At 39.3% G+C, this 17,054-nt stretch overlaps 1 protein-coding gene across 2 annotated transcripts in view; it reads right to left on the bottom strand.

The window, feature by feature from the left end:
• Window positions 1–17,054, bottom strand: part of CTNNA3 (catenin alpha 3) — a 1,846,283-nt gene that overhangs the window by 1,759,315 nt on the left and 69,914 nt on the right. Inside the window, exon 1 of one of the 2 annotated variants that reach the window (XM_077946707.1) lies at window positions 7,780–7,957. The exons of the other annotated variant lie outside the window; for it this stretch is intronic. The gene's annotated coding sequence lies outside the window, so the exon portion shown is untranslated. Of the gene's footprint in view, window positions 1–7,779; window positions 7,958–17,054 lie in introns of those variants that run through there. 2 annotated transcript variants of the gene reach the window in all.

Below are 17,054 nucleotides of genomic sequence, written 5' to 3'. Positions count from 1 at the left end.
GTGTCCAGAGTTTCTTCCTTCCGGTGGGTTCATGGTCTTGCTGACTTCAGGAGTGAAGCCACAGACCTTCGCAGTGAGTGTTACAGCTCTTAAAGGCTCCATGTCCAGAGTTGTTTGTTCCTCCCAGTGGGTTCATGGTCTGCTGACTTCAGCAATGAAGCCACAAACCCTCGTGGTGAGTGTTACAGCTCATAAAGGTAATGCGAATCCAAAGAGTGAGCAGCAGCAAGATTTATGGGGAAGAGCGAAAGAACAAAGCTTCCACCGTGTGGAAGGGGCCCCGAGCAGGTTGCCGCTGCAGTTTCAGGTGGCCAACTTTTATTCCCTTATTTGGCCCCACCCACGTCCTGCTGATTGGTCCATTTTACAGAGCGCTGACTAGTCCGTTTTACTGAGTGCTGATTGGTCCGTTTTTACAGAGTGCTGATTGGTGCATTTACAAACCTTTAGCTAGACACAGAGCGCTGACTGGTGTGTTTACAATCCTTTAGCTAGACAGAAAGTTCTCCAAGTCCCCACCTGACCCAGAAGCCCAGCTGGCTTCACCTCTCAATCCCCACTCTAAACAGGACACCTCAACTACTGTTAGGAATTGGGCGATGACCATTCTAGCTACTTCCTGCTGGACAGGGACGAATAAGGGGCCCGCGCTGCAGTTGTACTGTCCTCCAGAGGGGAACTCTTTAGGCCACTGAAAGGGCCAGCGGGTCACTCCAGGGGTCCACAGTAGAAGTTGTTAGTTGAGCTCATTTGGGGTTCCATTTGGAAGACCATCTGTAGCTTGATGGCCTCGATTCTAGAGGAAACAAATTTGACAAGGAGTTTAAAAATACAAGGCCCGAAGGCAAGTAATAGCAAGATGGCTGGCACAGGACCTAGAAAGGGGAGAAGTCACGTTGCCCAACTCCAGAGGTTGGTATAAGAGTTTGAAAGGTGCTGACTGATTTCAGAAGCCGTTTCCTGTAAACGCCAGGTGGCATCTCATACTATCCCTGACTGGTTAGTGTAAAAGCAACACTCTTCCCCTAAGAAGGTGCAAAGTCCTCCTTTCTCAGCATTGAGGAGGTCTAGGCCTCAGGGGTTTTGAAGAGTCACTGCTGCCAAAGAGTCTATTTGGGATTGTAGAGTAAGGATAGATTTGTTATTTCTTGCAAACTGTCTGAGAAATCCTTTGAGAGTGTGTGGTAGTAGGATAATACATGTTACACTGTTAACTTTTAGCAAATTTTACCTTTGTTGAAAACCTTGTAAGTTTTGGACTTTAATTATTATTTGCTATGTATAAAACTTCATTCAGTCCTTATTAACTTAGAATTAGTATAGATGGCTCCTTTCTGATTCTGTAAGTACTTTAAGGTTTAGCTGAGTGCAAACAGCTGGCATGCTTGAGCAGACAAATTATTAGGCAATTTTCCTAACTCTGCTTCTACAAGAGTTTCCTTATCACTTATTGAATACCCATTGTGTCTTTTTCCCTTAATCATCTAGGAGGAACCATCTATCGTCCTGTCCTGAAGGGAGTTCCTCCTAGGTCTGGCCAGATCTTTGTATGATAATTAATTACAAATTAGATCCCCTGTTAGGATACCTGCTGGGTTAAGGATTTTTGGTAAGAATGCTGTGGGTTGTCAGAGGCCTCAGTGCTTTCGGGCTATGCCCTTGTTTACACTGACAATAAGGTGGTATTGGATGTCATAGGGCTACAGAGAAGACCTTCAATTATCAATTATAGGTTTCAAATCTACCCTGGCTTTTAAAGGAATAGGGTACACCGCTTTTTCTTTACTACTTCTATCTCTCTCTTTCTCCCTTTTTGACTTCTTGTCTCTCTCTTTCTCTCTTTCTCTGACTCCCTTTTTCTCTTCCTCTCTTTCCTTTTTTGACTTTCTGTCTCTCTGTCTCTTCCTCTCTCTCTCTGTCTGACTCCTTTGTCTCTGTCTCTTCCTCTGTCTCCTTCTCTTTGTCTCTCCATTTCTTCCTCTCTTTCCTTCTGTCTTTGACTTTGTCTCTCTCTTTCTCTCTCTCTGTCTTTCCTCTCTGCTGGTTTTGGCAGTATAAGACTGCCACCTCCTTGGGTTTTTGCACTGTGTGCAATAAGTCCATGGTTTCCTTGTGATATTTAACGGGGGTTCCCCCAGAGGTTGGAACTCCCTTTCTTTCCATATTGCAGCATGGGCATGTAGGATTAGATAAGCATACTTGCTATCTTTATATACATTTATTCTTCTTCCCTTTCCCAGTTCTAAGGCTTGGGTAAGTGCCACTAGGTCTGCTAAATGGGCGCTGGTCCCTGGGGGAAGAGGCTTACTTTCAAATACTGTTACTATGGCATAACCTGCCCTTTATATCCCATTCTCCACAAATGAACTTTCATCGGTATATAGGTTAAGGTCAGGATTAGCTAAGGGGACTTCTAAGAGATCACCTCAGGTGGCATAAGTCTGGACTATAACCTGTTGGCAGTCATGCTTGACCAGCTCCCCATCCTCTGGTAGAAAAGCGGCAGGGCTGAGGGCTGCACATGTACACACTTGAAGCACTGGTCCCTCAAGGAGTAGTGCCTGGTATCTAAGCAGGCGGTTGTCTGATAGCCATAAACTTCCTTTGGCACCTAGTATGCCATTTACATCATGAGTAGTCCAGACAGTGAGATCCTTTCCTTGTATTACTTTGATAGCCTCTGACACTAAGACAGCTACTGCCACAACTACCTGTAAACAGTGAGGCCAGTCTTTTGCTACTATATCAATTTCCTTACTTAGGTATGCCACTGGTTGTGGGGTTGCCCCACGAGTCTAAGGACCCCAAGATTTATTCCTGCTCTCTCTATCATGTATAAATAAAAGTTTCATCCTGTGGGGAGGCTTAAGGCTGGAACTTTAGTTTGTTCCTTCCAATGCCCAGACTTCAGGGTTGATTCCCTCCTCAAGCAAGGGACAACAAAGGGGTAACATGTTCCCCATATTCATAGATAATAGCTCCAGCTTTGGCTAATATGTCCCTCCCTAATAAGGGTGTGGGACTTTCAGGCATAACAAGAAAGGCATGTGAAAAGAGCAAAGTCTCACAATTACAACTGAGGAGGTGGGAGAAATACCTGGTTACAGGCCATCCCAGGATTCCTCAGATGGTAACAGACCTTCAGGACAGCTGTCTGGGACAGGAGATTAATGCTGAGAAGGCTGTGCCAGTGTCCAGAGGAAGTCAACTTCCTGGCCCTCAATGGTTAAACGTACCCGGGGCTCAGTGAGGGTGATGACATGAGCTGGCACTTGCCCCAGGCACCCTCAGTCCTGTTGTTGGATCATCTGGTTGGGGGCTTCTGGCCCAAAGAATCATTGCACTCTGGGGCAGTAGGCCTTCCAGTGATTGCCTCAGCATAGTGCACATGGGTGAGGGGGCAGCTTGTTTCTCATAGAACAATCTTTTTTAAAGTGTCCTTGCAAACCACACTGATAACAAGCTTTACCAGGTGATTGCCCTACTCCATTTTCTGTCCTCTATGAACCACCACAGTTTGTTTGTCTGAGGGCCATGACTAAGGCTGTGGCCTTTCTTTGATCTCGCTTTTCCTTTTGGGCCTGTTCTTCTTGGTCCCTATTATAGAACACCGAGGTTGCCACGTTTAATAATGCCTCTAGATTTTGTTCAGGGCCCAGGCTCGCTCTTGGAGCTTTCTCTTGATATATGTTCCTTCGGATGTTCAGATGTGTCCAGAGCTTCTTCCTTCCGGTGGGTTCGTGGTCTTGCTGACTTCACGAGTGAAGCCACAGACCTTCACAGTGAGTGTTACAGCTCTTAAAGGCAGCGCATCTGGAGTTGTTTGCTCCTCCTGGTGGGTTCATGGTCTTGCTGACTTCAGGAATGAAACCACAGACCCGCACGGTGAATGTTACAGCTCATAAAGGCAGTGTGGACCCAAAAAGTCAGCAGCAGCAAGATTTATTGAGAAGAGCGAAAGAATAAAGCTTCCACAGCGTGGAAGTGGACCCAAGCAGGGTTGCCGCTGCTGGCTCAGGTAGCCAGCTTTTATTCCCTTATTTGGCCCCATCCACGTCCTGCTGATTGGTCCATTTTACAAAGTGCTGATTGGTCTGTTTTTTACAGAATGCTAATTGGTCCGTTTTTACAGAGTGCTGATTGGTGCATTTACAAACCTTTAGCTAGACACAGAGTGCTGATTGGTGGGTTTTTACAGAGTGCCGATTGGTGTGTTTACAAACGTTTAGCTAGACACAGAACGCTCACTGGTGTGTTCTTACAGAGTGCTGATTGGTGCGTTTACAAACCTTTTGCGTTTACAAACCTTTAGTAGACACAGAGCTCTGACTGGTGCATTTACAATTCTTTAGCTATTCAGAAAAGTTCTCCAAGTCCCCACCTGACCCAGAAGCCCAGCCGGCTTCACCTCTCAAGAGGAGATAAATGTTTATGCAGTGTAACTTAAGCAATGCTACTCAAACTGCAGGTCTGCCATCAGAAAAGGAGCTTGTACCAGAATGTAAGTTAGTGAGTGCTTCCTTCATCTAGAAAGTCTCGCTACAAAGTGCTTAGGGTGTAGCTGATTTACGTTCAGGAACAAGCCTCTTATCTCGTTTCATAGACCAGTTAAAAATTGGGACCTGCTAATTACATTTTGAACAGTGCTAATTTAAAGTAAGGGCCTCCACTGTTCAAGTTACAGTATTTGAGAGACTTTCTTTGCACTAAACATTGCCTTCTCCATCAAATCAGTTTCCCCATTGCCAAGAGGGATCTGCAGCAGAAAAGCATCTTGGTTAGGATAATGAAGGGCAAAGAAAAGAGGTGGGGAGGGTGCCAAATAAACTTGACCTAATATTCCATTTTGCACACAGGAACTCAAAGTCACTTATCATATGCTAGAAGCTAGTGATTAAATTGGTTACAGATTACTCGCTAAGTCCCAGACAACAATAATGTGGTTAAAAACAGTAATTAAGCATGTGAAAAATCAGATGCATCAGCTAACAGTCCTGTTAACCTTCAAAAATTCTGCAGCCTCAATTATCTGTCACGTTCCATTAGATCTGCAACTTGGCTAAACTTCAGAGTTCCACCCCACAGTACCATGTCACTTAAACTCCAGTATCCAAACAAGAATCAGAAAATCACACTTTTTAAATCTCTAGACTAGCATTCCCATGAGCCAATGATCCATAAATAAACAATATTTTTAAGTTTTCATTACGAAGCGCATAGTTTTCTTCAGGCCAGTTTGGGCTGCCAACTTCTCTTCTTAAATCTTAATCCTTTCTATTCCAAAAAAATAGAAACATGCAAACAGAAGTTCATGGGGAATAGAGAATGAAACTCCCATCCTTCTGTAGCTATGGCCTTTCTCTAAACATTATTACTGAATAATAAAACTTTACAATTTAAAAACTTTTCTAATACAGGAAGAATATATTATTTAATAATTCATAACTCTACATCTCACTTCACACCACATAATATTGATATCTCTAATCTCTCCACTTCGATTTCTCAGGACCAGTAATTACTTGTATTTATCACTAATTCCTTAGCTTTCTTCCTTCTACTCTATTTATACAACCATGGTTCCCAAACTCAACAATGACAGAATTAAAACCTATCTTCTCTGACTCCTACTATAGCCACGCCTTATTCCATTCTCATGTTTTCCCTATAGAAAAACCCAATACTGAATTGCTCCTCTAGCATGTGCCCTCTATCCCTTTTCTTTCTATTCTGTTGCCTACAGATTTTCTCCAAATACTTCTAATTTCTCCAAAGATTCACAATAAGTAAAGAATTTATTCTTCCTATTCCTATTTCTTTGTCACAGTTGTATCACAAAAGTCATATAAGTCACTATGTCTACATGGTCTTCTAACAAAGTTATTTATAAATTCTATTGTTTTAATGTCCAAAGTAACATAAATGATCAACAATACTATCCATTGGTTTCAGGAAGAGCTGAAGTATTTTCAACTCTGATATGTAGCTTTGTTGGTATCTGTAAAAGTTTATTAAGTGGAAATTTTGTAGGTAGGAGAGATTCCGTACTTCTAAATACTAAGTATTTTGGTATCTATGTGCCTGATAACAATGTTTTGCACATCATAGACAAGAGATATGTCATTTGGTAGACTAAGAATTTTACAATGCTTTAAAAGAATAACAGTAAAAACTTATCTTAAATATCACAACTTTTACCTTCAAACATAGTGTTCTCTAATCCAACACTTCCACACTTAGAAACAGAGATTAAGGAAATTATCTTAAACATACCTACATATATATATATATACACACATAAGTAAATAAATACACAAAGATGTTTACCATAGCATCTAGATGTTCAGCAATGATTAATAAAATTATATTCATTCACTTGAAAAAATGTTACACAAATTTAAAATAACACCACTGTAGAATAGGTAATATTCTGTGAAAAATGTTTCCGTATATGGTTAAAAGAAAAAGCAATGTTCCAAATTTTATCTATAGTACTATTACAATTCTTTTTAAAGCGATCTAGAAAAAAAAAAGACTAGAAGGAAACACATCAATGAGATTACAGGTAATATTTTTCTGTGCTTTCAAAATTCCTACAATGAACATTTAATGCTTTTATAATGAAAAAAAGTTTTACCATAAAAATCCCAATCTTTTACTCAGAAAGGAAGATTTAGACTATGTGTAAGAGGTAACAAGTGGGAATAACTTTGTCTATACTGTCTGTATTTTAGGTTTCTCCATTTAATAAACTTGTCCTATAGTACTACTAATTTTTTTATAATGGATAATGAAATTTTAATAGCACACTCAAATATGCCATTCAAATCTGACCATGGATAATGTGAATCTTCAAATCACAACTATTCTCAATATGTTGAGCTTTCAATCTGTCTTAAAAACTAGCCATAAACCCAGAACCAAGGCAAATTTGAAATCCTGGTTTTCCCACTTTGTTTTTAGCAAATCGTTGCATTCTCATGTTATCTCCAGAGATCTTAGTAGGCACATATCAGTGACTCAAAAACTCTACAGGAAACGAACTTTCTGATGTCTAACCCCAATTTCTTCTTGTTTCCATTTGAACTCATTTCTTTTATTTCTGTCTTCTGTGTAACTGACAGCAGCTGCGCACAATCATTCAGATCCCATTAGATAGTGACCTTTTCTTTACATGATTGATCATTACATCTCATGATCATTCCATACAGTGATTTTCATTTGATTATAACTGGTCATCAAACAGTTCTGAGAGCATTCCTCAACCTCCTAATATTCCTTCCAATTATAAAACAAATAGACAGATATTAAATTCAGAAATTAATGCTTTTTGCCATTATCTCACCTGAATCTTCCATTTACTATGAATTAGCTTTTGGTTGAAAGTAAAATCCCTTCAAACAATTTCCATCTTTGCTTCCTTTTCCCCACTCCCATGCCAAAGCACATGCATCCAGGCCATATCTTATCTTTTCCTGCACAGTATCCAATCGGCTTTTTATAGCCAGAAACTCTCTAAATGCAAAGCACGACCTTGTCTACCAGCTTCCCCTGGCAATAGTTCGAAAGTTATTTATAACTTTAAAATTAGCGTGAAAGTCTACATTTCTCATCATAACTAGTCAAAACATTCCCATTTCATATAATAATGTGATCTTCCTCAATTCAGAAAAAAACCCCACATTTTAAACCTATGATTAAAACTAAGACACAGGAATTCAATGCAGAAATGAGAATTCGCTGAAGTTCAGCTCTTCTCTTTACAAATTTGACTCTTACCTTTCTGTTTCTTCCTATAAAGTAAATGGGCTTAAAATTCAGCTCCTGTAGGGAATTTTCCAAAAAGAGCTTTGTGGGGGGTGAAAAAAGGCTTCTTGGTGGTCACAGAGTTACAGAGTACCAAATTGAGAAGCAGATGACAGTGGGGCAGTCACTTTAGCTGAGCGTTGTTCACCCAGGATAAGAAAGAAAGGGGAGGTTACAAGCCAGGGTGGGTGGTATCTAATCCTGAACCACTAGTCACTGACCTCACTGACAACTTGTTACTGAAAATACTCTGTTGAAAAAGGCCAGACACATACTTTGCCTAGAGACCTACAAATATAGCTCTGAATAAGTTAGATTTGCATTTCTCTAGTTCCTTTCCAAAAGAAGAACCTCTTCTATCTAATTAAAGCCAAAGGCTGGAATTATTGAAAGTGAAAAATAATAAAGCAGGGAAAACAGGAGTCCAGGAAATCCTGACATCAAAAGATCAATTACGTAAAATTCAATGTCTTCTGAACCCTAGAGATGATGGCATCGAGGCCATGTATCACATGTGAGATCGTACTTTTCTTCTTCTGAAATATTACCTGTCTCATCCCTTGTACCAAGCATCACCCTCTCTGCTTCCAGTATTTATGAGGAACCGCATCATTATCAGTAAAGAATCTAAACTGAAGATTTACCAAAATCTCCATAGATAAACTCATTGTTAAATTTAAGCCACCAAAAACACAGTCTTCTCCACCAAAATTTCTTTTTTCTATAACTATTCTTTTTCACATTTCCTCTTCCCTTTTTTTGATATCTTCTCCCTCAATATCTTCACATTCACTGAAACAGTCTTTATCATTTCATCAATTCCTTGACATCCCACTCGAACTTCTGTGGCATTTCCTCGGACATAACCATTTTTCTGACTTTCTTCTAATAGCTTCTAAAACAAGAGGTGCTAACTAAAATATGAACTACTTGTTTGAGTTTTGGCAGTCCTGTTCTTAAAAGGCTGAATTCAAAATAAAAAGAAAGCATGTATTTATTAGCTCTCCAGATACTCTTAGAACAAATTTCAGGGAGCCAAGAGAAAAGGCAGAGTCTGGGAACTGTCAGAGAATCAACTATGAAAGGGGTTCATTTTATATGATTTGCAGGATAGCCTTCAAAACGACTGTATTTTTATGTAGCTACCTTTAAAATGGGCATAATTGAAAATACATTTATCTAAAGATTCTCAGTTGCTAACATGTTATCCTCCCCAGATTTTTTTTAAGGCAGCTTTTTCCCCCTGGAGAATCTAGAAATAGCCTCTTTTCACAGTGAAACAAAGAGTAAGTTTTATGTCTCTCAATCCATCTTTTCTTGAATAAAGAAATCACTTGACACTTGCAAAATAGCAGGTTTTGTTTTAGAGCTTTAATAATGAATGTTTTCCAAACCAGGACTGTTGAATTGAGCCCAAGATGAGATATTCAAATTCTATCATAAGCCTAGCTTGTCCTCCTGTGAAACCACAATAAGTTACTTACCTGCCCTGGATCTCTCCTTTCCATCTACAAAATGGAGATGAGAACTCTTACTCTTTTTATTTGCTTTTCAGAGGATATGTGAATTAAATGGATAAAAGCTGAAGAGCTTTAAATTACACCAAACTCTGCAGAGATGCAATACAGATGAAACCTTCTTACAGAACTTGGTGTTATCAAAACAATCAAATATTATAAATATCTGAAATGTAATTTTAAAGAGCTTTTATAGTGCGGTTTTTTTTTTTAATTCCTTCATAAACATATCTGCAGCCTCCAAGGTAGTATTTAGCTGAAGTATTTCCCACTATAGGCACAAGAGGTCTCCTCCTAGCAATTCAAATCACGTTGGATTTGTTGATTACAGGCCCCATGGGCCTCTGTATTTATATCGGTTTGCTGACAGAAAACACATATCACCTATGTCAAATTTCCATAGTTAACTATAGGATAGGAGACAAAAGCAGAGAAATCTGACTTTCTCTGTGTGATCACTGAAGCATGCTGGAGGCTAAATAGTTTCTATAAACTACACAGCCCCTGCATTTTGCATCCTGGCCCTCTTCCAGATTTTCACAGTAATTCTTTCTTGTCACCTTGCCCAGTCTTGTTCAGTATTTATTCTCCTTCCCTATTTACTTGTTTCCTTTCTTTATACTTTGCAAACTTTAAAATTTTGGCTCACATGCCTCTTGCAAGCAATCAAACATTGAGGGTAGAAGAGTTGGAAAAAAAAAAAAAAAGAGAGAGAGACAGAGAAAAGAGAGAGAAGAAATCAGGGCCATTACTAGCAATTCTTCCGAGGTAATCAAAAGTGAGTTTTTTGGTTCTAGGCATGAGGACTGGCCCCAAACAAAGTCATTCAATTGGATGTTCTGAGAAGTCCCTTGATGCAGAGCCCTGTGTTAAGAATCAGCTAGAAGATTACAGGAGAGAAGGGAGGCCTCTAAAAAGAAGATAATTCTATCCCTATCAGTAGCCCCTCTTAGAAAATAAGTCCTCCAGGGTGCAATATGTTCTTTAGTCAGAATGAAGTAGTTTCTTCTTGTCAATAAAATCCCTTATAGAATGAAAATCACTTTTGCATGAACCATGAGTCCATTTCATCTGTACATAATATCTCAAACTAGTGGCAATTTCAGGTTGGGGCTTTAAAAATATGTAATTTTCTGAACAGCTATAATACCTTTCTAAAATGAGATTTAAAGCTAGGAATAACTCCTGTTTGTGATAATTAAAATCATTTTTTTCAAAAATATTTGATAAATAGTTCTGGCACCTTGTCAGGTATTTTAGGTGAATCTAAATGAATCTGCCCCTGATTTGAAGGTCTTAAATACTATTAATATAACAAAAAAATGTTTCTTACTCTCCCTTCCCAATCATCCTTATTATTAGCAGCTAACCAACTCTCCTGCCTCCCTGAGAAAAACAGAAGCCACCTGGAAGATGTTTCACATCTTTCCAACATCAAATCTATAAACCCACCAACACTGAGCCTCATCTTCTCTACCTTCCCTCCTAATACAATGCAAGAAGTCCTCTTGCTCTTACCAAAGGCTAATCTCTCTTGTGCACTGGATCCCTTCTTCCCTCACCTTCTCAAGGGCTCTGCTCCTTCATGATCGCCTCATATACTGCATTATCACCCCTTCCCCAATGATCAGTGCAAAAATATGCCACAGGACTTCTACCTGAAAATTTTCAAACAAACAAAACATTACTTTTACCCTACAGCTCCCTGCAGTTGCTACTTAGTTCTCTGTGCCTTCATCATAATACTTCCCAAATGAGTTGTCCACCACCCCTACATTTTTACCTCTCACTTCACCACCCACTAAGATGATTTATTTCCCCTTCACTCCCAAAAGGGTCATTTTTAAGTCTATCAACAACCTCCAGGTGGCCAAACCATTCTGTCACCTGAGGGGATATCTCATCCCAACCTATGGCTTTCAATGAGATCTTTAAATGAGATAGGATGTTGAGTGATACTTTTCCTGTAGCCAATAATTGGTGATTATGGCTCAAAATGAAAGAAAATGAAGCCACCTAGGTACATGCTAAGGAATTTCCAGTATTTGAGGACAGACATGTCACTCAGGGATTACTAAGATGCAGTTAAGAAAAGAGTTACATGCTCTTCTTCTCCTATGCCCTCTCCTAGTGTAACTGAAATGCACGTTCAATTGTCCATGGCTTGCAAAGTCCAATTAACAAGAGCAGGTTCTGGTATAAAGAAGATGACTTTTTATTCCAAAGCTGGCTTAGGGGAAGAAGTACAGTCTTCTGCCTTTAAGGGTGCTGCTTCACTTTTGAAGCAGAAAGCAGGTGCTTTTAAAAGGGGTCTTGGCATGAATGGCATGCAGGGGAGAGAAATGCAGGTGGGGGTCTGAATAACTTGCTTTGGTGCCTTATCTACTGGGCAGTCAAGCTGGTGACCACTAGTGTCTTCGTGGGCAGAACTAGCTTGTAAAACTAGCCCAAACTCTCCAGTTAGGAAAGAGTTTTGTAGCAGGCATACTTTGGGGTGTAGATTAACTGTCTGTCATCTCTCAAATCAGTCTCCTGGTGGGAGAGAGTTGGGCTCTGGAGCTTCTAAGCACATAGTTGGATTAACTCACCCTATAAGGATTGTCTGGTGAAGAGGAGGTAAAAGGTTATAATTGCATTTCTAAAGAGCTAAGTAGGAAGTGGGAGAAAGGAGGAAAGAAAAAAGAAGAATGAAAAAATAAACAATCTCTTAGAAAAATGGGGGTACTCAGTTATACTAGCCATAATATTAGAGGAAAAGTTAGTGGACTTGAAAAGTTAGGGGAACAAGGCCACGTGCTTCCTCTCCTCTTGAAGATACCAGAGTAGAAGTCATGAAAAAAACTCTTTCCCCATTCCAAGTCCCTTGGGAGGACATCTGGTCAATGCTGGGGAAAAGGGAGGAATATTTAAATTAGAATGAAATGGAAGTATTAAATTGGACAAGCAGGACTTTAAAGAACTAAAAATGGCAGGCACTCACCTGGTGTGTCATTAAGGAATAGGAAAGGGAGATGCAACAGAGCAAAGGGAGATACAGGGATAGAAGAAAAGAAGCTAGTTCACTCAAACCAGTTACACATGCATATGCTAATGGTTCCCAACTTTGCATCCTATTCCAGACCTCTCTCATGACCCCCAGAGCAATATATCAAAACTGCCTTCTCCATTTGAATAACTAATACACACTTCAAAGTTGATATGTCCCAAAAAGGAGCTCTTGATTTTGTCTCTCAAACCTATTTTTCTCTGTCATTCATATCCCAATAATTGGTACCATCACCCAATTACTGCATAAGCCAAAGCCTAGGAGTTATCCTTCATTCATTCTTTTCCCTCATTACCATCAAGAATTCCCACTGACCCTACTTACAAAATTTGTCTTTAACATGTCTACATTTCTCTATCTCTCCTACCCCAACTATTCCAACATTGGTAGTCATTCTCTACATAGTTTCTAAGTGATTTTTCACAACTTAGAAATTCAGCTCATGTTATTCTCCTGCTTAATATTATCCAAAGGCTTCCTATTACTCATAGCAGAAAATCCAAATTCTTTACCAAATCTACAAGGCCCTGCATGATCTGGCTCCTGTCAACCTCTTCCACCTCAACTCACAACATTCTTTCCCCTCGACTCAAAACACTCTCCCCTCTAATATACTGACTCCAGATATACTCTCTATTTATAAAATAACCGACCTATATTCCCCTAGGGCAATTGCACTTGCTGTTCCTTTGCCTAAAACCATTTGCTCCCAGCTCTTTACACGTCTGACTAATTTTCATCTTTGATATAATCCTTCACCTTCTCATAGAGGTATTTCCTTACTATTTTTTATCTCACTGTTCCCAGTCACTTATCACAACCTTGCATTTTTTTATTTGTTTACTTATTCTGTCTTCACCATTGGGATAAAACCTATGGGCAGTGGCAGTGTCCATTACTGTATGGCACATACAGATTAACTATAATACAAGGTAAGCATCAATACCTACAGGAATTAAAAGGAGATGGGGTTGGGGGGGATAGCTCCAGGAGGAGGGGATAATCAAGGAAAATCTCCTGGTGAGAGTTACATTCACCTTGATACAAAATGAAAGACATCAGCTTCATAAGAGATTGGTATTCTATTGATTTTATTTCACCAATAGCCTTCAAATCCATTGCCTTATCTCCACCTTTATAACTATTAATGTTACCTTACCTTACACAAACTAGAGTTATGCCTTGCTTTTTGTCTTTATGTATTATAGTTACCACCTAATTTCTCTCCCTACCTGTATTTCACTTTGTGTAAACCCAAATATCACATTTAGATGCCAGTCAGGGTGAATTTAGTGCTACTGTTTCAGTCTCAATTTAACTATTTCAGAACAAACTACTGAAGTTGATACATTAACTTTGTTGCCTTGGTAATAATAGAAGGGCTGAAATGAATGTTTTTCCTCATTAATTTTTCTCATTTAATTTTCTCAAGGCACCATGCTTCAGTTTTGATAGCCCATCTTGCTGTTAGTCAATAACCTTAACAAGCACAGTAATTACAGTCAATCATGTCTGCTTTAGTTCATTGATTACTTGGTTACTTTCCCATTTCTTTAATGAGAATTCCCAGCCCACACCTTTCAGGTGACATTTCTTTTATCAATTAATCACCCTCTCAGTCCCTTGAATATATTCATAAACCAGACCATCTTGTATTGATGGTTCTAAAGACAACTTGCTTCTGCAGCTTTGAAAATCACAATCATTTTCAGAGATACGGAACACCTAAAATGAAATTAACATTTATTGTCATTGAACCTTCTTATTTCAAATTATTTGAACAGGGCTGTATTATACCACTTCTAAAGCATTAACACACTTAATTTTTAAAATAATACAGCTTTTAAAATGTTAAAGAAATTGTCCTGTCTTTGCAATTCTAATCTCAAAAGTTCTGTCTCTGTTCTGAGAAAACAAAGACAGTAAATTTTCTGTTTGTGCAAATGTAAAGCAAGTCTCACCTAAATGTCATGAAGGAAATAACTGTAGTCGTTTCACTCAGAGAAATTCAGTGAGCTATGTCTCTGTAGAGTTTTATTGTTTCTAAAAGAGAACTGTTTATTTTTCCTGCATGAATTTACACAGTCCTTGAACCCATCAGAACTTATACTCTCTTTATAAAACAAATATTTTCCAATGTTCCTTTTTAATATCCTGAAATGAAATTTATAGTTACTAACTACATACTGATTATAGTTACTAACTACATATATCTTATATATATATGTATGTATTCACATAAATTATATATTTGCATTTCATTCTACAAATGACCAGGCACACTTACACTGGAAAACAATCAGTCACTATTCCCCTTATGCACAGAATCACTATGAATGTGGCAGCTACAAATGTAGACAGATAAGGATGCACTGTTGTATTGTCAATTCAAATGCCACAAGCAGCATTTCAGTAGTGACATGATTTTTCTAAAATAGTGCACAACTCTTGATACAATACAGAACAAAATAAAAACAATCTTCCTTTGATATACCTAAATGGTTGCATTCCTAGAAATTCAATGTGTATTAAAACTGTGCCAAAAAATACTATGTATTTATAAGTAAAACCAGAATTAGGTTTAAGGCTTAGAAAATTATAAGCAGAACATACATGAATGTCTACTGGGAAATTAGAAAGTTGCATGGAATGTGGGGACGATTCATTGTAGAGGGGAGTTCCACACACTGTAAACCCTCTTAAGTTTCTTTGGACTGACAAAGATTCCTTGCTTGACAAAACTGTAGTTGACATTCTGAAATTTCATCTAGGCCCATTTATGTACTTCTTTGAAAAATCTAGTTTTCGTAAACAGCCCTGCTAAGTCAGTTTAGCACCCCCCCAACCCTCCCGCTCCATATCTGATCTACCTTGATTGGGTTCCTCATCTGCCACCATCCCCCAAGTGATATCTGATCACCTTGGCCTGTCTTCAGCAAGAATCTAGTTAGGTTGGTTTACCCAGAACCCCTCTTACCCCGATGTTTCTTCCTGGTAATTTTCAGTGACCCACCCCTGCCCACTGGTTATAAATTCCCACTTGCCCATGCTGTATTGAGAGTTGAGCACAATCTCTCTCCTCTACCACAAGACTTATTGCAGTGGTCCCTATACTGTGATAGTCCTAAATAAATTCTTCTTTATCATGCTTTAACAAATATCACTTGTTAATAGTTTTCTTTTTTAACAGGCCCCAGCAAATTAGATGCCAGGTATGTCCCGCAACTACTGTGACAACCAAAACTGCCCCTGTAGTGGAAGGAAGTAAAGAAACTTGAGAAGAAGCATTGCTATAGAACACTGCATGTTTACAAGTGCCCCAAGACTAAAATGAAAAAGGATAGGAAGAAAAAGAGGAAGAGAAGGGGGACAGAGAGGAAGTGGGAGGGGAGAGAGATTAAGGAAGGAAAGAAGATAAATTCTGTAAACAGCCCCATCTAGACTGGCATAGCACAACCTGGAATGGACTATTTAGGTCCCAAACATGATGTTAAGAGAATAATTCAGATTTCTAGGAATGCACTAAAGACAGCTATAGCAATGCCTGGACGAGAGGAGGAGATGGGTGGTACTCATAGGAAGAAGGAATGAGGTTAGTCCTGAAGAGAATGGATATCCCCATTGTTACTTATTCTGAGGGAGAAGTTAATTCTGGGACAGAAATGAGAGCTGGAAACCTAGGATTTTAGCCAAAAAGGGGAGAACATCCCTTTTCTCTCTGAAGCCCCATAGTTTTGGGGGCCTAGCCTCCAGATGGAAGAGATGAACTAGAGAGTATCACACAGTGGCATGTCCACAACAGTGGTAGATAGAAACAATTCAGAAGAACACTTTTCAAGGATACCTTGAAAATGGCTCAGAACTTGGACCAGAGGGTACTGGGTGGAGCCACAGTTACTGTTGTAAACCATTATCTGTACTGTCTTTTCTTTATCTTGCCTCTTTCTGTAAAGTCTGGTTAAAATGATATTCTATAGAAAATTAAGGAAATAATCTGTGTCCTGGCTGGGATAGAATAGTGACCTGGAGAACAGGATCCAAAGCAGCAGGGCAAGAGATCCAAAACAGAAAAACATAGTGGACCTTGATATGGTTTGGCTGTGTGCCCACCCAAATCTCAACTTGAATTCCCACATGTTGTGGGAGGTACCAAGTGGGAGGTAATTGAATCATGGGGGCAGGTCTTTCCAGTGCTGTTCTCATAACAGTGAGTAAGTCTCATGAGATCTGATGGTTTAAAAAGGGGAATTTCCCTGCACAAGTTCTTTTCTCTTGTCTGCCACCATGTGAGACATGCCTCACCTTCCACCATGATTGTGAGGCCTCCCAGCCATGTGGAACTGTAAGTCCAATAAACTTCTTTCTTTTGCCCAGTATTGGGTATGTCTTTATCAGCAGTGTGAAAGCGGACTAATACAGTAAATTGGTACCAGTAGAGTGGAGCATTACTGAAAAGATGCTTCCAAAAATGTGGAAGCAACTGGAACTGGGTAACAGGCAGAAGTTGGAACAGTTTGGAGGGCTCAGAAGAAGACAGAAAAATAAAGTTTGGAACTCCCTAGAGACTTGTTGAATGGCTTTGATCAAAGTGATGATAATTATATGGACAATGAAATCCAGTCTGAGGTGGTCTCAGATGGAAATGGGAACTGGAGCAAAGGTGGCTTTGTTATGTTTTAGCAAAG

This window comes from Macaca mulatta, chromosome 9 (genome assembly GCF_049350105.2).
Source record: "Macaca mulatta isolate MMU2019108-1 chromosome 9, T2T-MMU8v2.0, whole genome shotgun sequence".
NCBI classification, from domain to species: domain Eukaryota; kingdom Metazoa; phylum Chordata; class Mammalia; order Primates; family Cercopithecidae; genus Macaca; species Macaca mulatta.
The sequence above is the reverse complement of the archived record's forward strand: the minus strand, read 5'-3'. Positions and strand labels throughout refer to the sequence as shown.